The 3,956-nt window shown below is 43.4% G+C and overlaps 1 non-coding gene across 1 annotated transcript; it reads right to left on the bottom strand.

Moving 5' to 3' along the window:
* Positions 1-254: 254 nt before the first annotated feature.
* Positions 255-327, bottom strand: TRNAR-CCU (transfer RNA arginine (anticodon CCU)). Its single transcript has one exon. It is a non-coding gene; the product is annotated as a tRNA-Arg (tRNA).
* Positions 328-3,956: the final 3,629 nt, after the last annotated feature.

A 3,956-nucleotide genomic window follows, 5' to 3' on the forward strand; every position in this document is an offset into this window, starting at 1 on the left:
AGCTGATGGTACAGTAGGTCAGCTTTTGTTGAAATCTGATAACCGCATGGCCCATAGATTTTGCTCTTACTTTAACCAGCTTTGGAAACCTTGCTTGGTGTCCTCACATGTGGCCCAAGGATATTTATAGTTTGCTCAGTGACCTTGGAACTCTTCATTTATTTTTTTTAATATTTATTTATTTATTTAGGCTGCCCCGGGTCTTAGTTGCAGCATGCGGGATCTTTTAGTTGCAGCATGCGTGCGGGATCTAGTTCCCTGACCAGGGATTGAACCTGGGGCCTCTGCATTAGGAGCTCAGAGCCTTACCCACTGGGCCACCAGGGAAGTCCTAGAACTCTTAACTTAGAAGCAACAAGTACATCTAATGACTCACCCAGTACTGTTGATCATACTTGCTAATTCTAATTTAGAATCCAATGCTTTCTCTTCCTTTCTGTGGCCACTTGACTTATTAAAAATCTTATTTCTTGCTTCCGTTACTGCTATGGTATCTTAGTTGGTTTCCCTGCCTCCTAGTCTTATCTTCTCCATAGAGTTGTCATAGAATTTCCTACCTCTTCTTAGTTGCAACTTAAAACACCACCACATCCCCCCTAGTCCCAGCATGCGTGGTGTAATGTCTGGACCCCTTACATGACATGGAAGTGCCTTCGTGGTCTGGATGCAGCCAACCTTTGCATCCCCCTCTCATTTCTCCTGTACATGCATGGGTGCCTGCAATGTGCCCTGTCACTCTCAACCTCCACGGCCTGTCCCGTTTTTCCCTCTACCTTGAAAATTACACTCCCTCCCTTTTATTCTTCCTTGTTAAGGCCTCTTCAGTCTTCCAGATTCAGCGCTGCCATCACCTCCTCCCTGACCCCTGGTTCCCCCAGCACCTTGGGCTGGATATCAGTCTCCCGAGCTCCTGGAAGGCTAGAGCTGTGTTTTGCATTTCTGTATCTCCAGTATCTTTATTTAGTTCCTGGACAGGCCTCAGAAAGGCTTGTGGAATGAATGGATGAACGCATGAGGTAGATATTTTGTTCTCTCTCTCAAAGAAGAAATGAATGGGTAAGTCTCACTATACACTCCTGAGAGTTTTGGACTGTGGTTGAGCAAAAGTTTTGCCCTTGTAAGAAGACCACGGTTGGCCCTGTTTTGGGTTTTAGTCAAAATCTAGACTTCTGACTACACAAAAAGTATAGCACCATGGAGTCCCACCATTCAAGCATATCGAGGGCAGATCAGGCCCCTGCAGCTGGCCCAACCCACACAGACAGGCGACCTAACTTGATATTACATGCACCCTGGAGTTTGGGAAAGGCAGGTGAGGGCTGCAAATTGGGGCAGAAGTATCCTTTATCAGTGTGTCCTAATATACCCACACTAGAATCCTCTCTATGGGATGAAAAGTTTCAAGGGATCTTTCAAGGCTGGATCCATTAAGATTTTAAATTTGCAATTAAAATGGAGTCTAATAATCCCTAATGTATATTTATAAATGTGATAAGTAAAAGCTTGAGGTAATTTTGTCATTTAATCCCCACGACAACCCAAAGGTATAGGAACTATTATTATACCCATATTACAGATGGGGAAATTGAGGCCCAGAGAAATTTAATAATTTAGGTAACTTTCCAAAGTCACACATTTACTGATGGTGGAGTTAGGATTTGAAATTATATTGTCAGACATCAGAAGCTTCTACTCTTAATTAATTACCTCTCTGAACTTTGCCACCAGGGAAAGAAATGTGCACATTTTCAGTTCTTTTTATTGATACTGTGTCAACAAAGGCATATGAAGTTTTAACTATATAAACAAGCTAGCAAGATATGAAGCATCAAATATTTAAAACTAAGAATATGGAATAAAAGTAAATATGCAGGAAAAATATAATTCTTCTAGCTGTGCAAGGCAGGGTTTATGATTCAAAGAGTAATGGTGACAAAACTGAGATCAGAGAGAGACCAGGCTGATTTGTCCAAGGTCACAGAGTGGCCGACGTGGGATAGGAAGAAGAGCCGTCTTATGCTGAAATCCCCCTGGGGCCTCAATTGCTGGACCCTGGCAAGTCTCTTACTTAAACTTGTAATGGAAACATAGAGGATCAGTAGGCTTAATGCCAGAAATCCTACTTATTACTCAGCATAGGATTAGAAGACAAGGTTGAGTCAATGATTTCTGCCACTGAAAGCCAACTGCTCTGGTATTAAAATGAGCTACATGCTACAACATGGATGAGTCTTGAGGACATTATGTTAAGTGAAATAAACCAGTCACAAAAGGACAAGTACTGTATGGTTCCCCTTACATGAGGTACCCAGAGTAGTCAGATTCATACAGAGAGTAGAGTGGTGGCTGCAGGGGCTGGGGGAGAGGAAATGAGGGGTCAGTGTTTAGTGCGGACAGAGTTTCAGTTTTACAAATGAGAAGAGTTCTGGAGATGGATGGGGTGAAAGTTGTACAACCACATGAATGTACTCAGTGTCACTGAACTACATACTTAAATATGATTAAGATGGTCACTTTTGTGTTATGTGCATTGTGCCACAATTAAAAATAAGTTTTTGAAACGAGCTAGCTCGGTTCATCGGTCAGGGTCCAGTCAGGAAAGCTGACACCACGCCAGTCTTTCAGATATAAGGGGTTGTGATAGAAGGTGTCAGCTATGGGGTGGCGGCCATGGGATGCTGAAACTAGCCAGAGCAGGAGGCGGGTGCACCCCAGGGCTGCAGGTCCACAGGGGAGGGTGTGTTACCTAATCCCAGAATCGGGCTACATGGTGGGGGGCAGGGGTGGGTGCTGCCCCAGCCGATGGCTAGGGGTGGGGGCAAGAGGAAAGGGAGAAAGCCCCCAGCCCCCTCTTGCACCCTCTGCTTTCCACATCCTACCACAGACTTACATTAAGACAGTACGCAACGGTGTCCAGACGTGTCATCTCCTGTGACACATGCAAAGCAGGGCATGCAACAGACATGGTGAGGAATGGGTGTCAGAGGAAGCTGGCAAAGCTCAAGCGTACAGGCCATGAGAGACGTCTTTCCCCAACACTGAAAAAAGCTCTTCAAATTTCTGGGAAAAATTTTTAAAAATCTCCCTTCACTGACTTTCCAATATGATGGTGCTCAGTGATACTGGTTCATCTCAATTAAATTAACTTACCTTCTACAGGTTGGACACATTCAAATAGAGTCAGAGGTTCAGCTTTGGGTATCATTCAGTGTTTCAGAGACTGTCTCTCAGCGATCAACTCAAAGTCATCCTGAGCTGAACGGCATATATTTCATTTTGTTTTGATTTCTGTTTGTAATGTGTGAGCTCAGATGGACCACAACTCCTACTATTCCTTCAAACTCGGCTCAGAACTCAATTCCTTCTCCTTTCCCTCACCCAAATCTAGGTTAGTGTGCCTTTCCTTTGCAACCTCAGCATCCGAGTTTACTTGGAATCTAATACCTATAACAATTGTGATTTGTCGACTTGTCTATTCGTTTTGCATAAGCCTCTAAATTACTTGACAGCAAAGGCAGTACGTATATTTATATATTTTTTTCCCACACATATTTGTGTGTGTTTGCATGTGTACTATTGAATCTCCATCACTAATTAACAATAACAAAGGCAGGGCCAATTACATAGTAGGTACTCAATACATGTTCTTGAATGAATGAATAAACTATTATATTTGATGAGTAGGAGGAATAGGTCTGAGCAGGCACCTGTCGGGACCTGGGAACCAAGGAGTCAAAGCTGCACGTGAGCTGGTCAGCACTGGATGAGGAAGAACAGAGCTGCTCAGGTAAATCTTGAAGAATAAGTAAGCCTTGGTTTTAACGAAGAGCTTTGTGAATCTGGGTTTTGAAAAATTCTAATAGACAATCAGAACTGTGAAACTGGCTTCAACAGAGATGTCAGGGCTTGGAGATAAAAGTTTGAAAGTCATCTTCAGAGGTGGGCTTTTGAGAGGA

The sequence above is a fragment of the Pseudorca crassidens genome, chromosome 10, assembly GCF_039906515.1.
Source record: "Pseudorca crassidens isolate mPseCra1 chromosome 10, mPseCra1.hap1, whole genome shotgun sequence".
Classification (NCBI taxonomy): Eukaryota; Metazoa; Chordata; class Mammalia; order Artiodactyla; family Delphinidae; genus Pseudorca; species Pseudorca crassidens.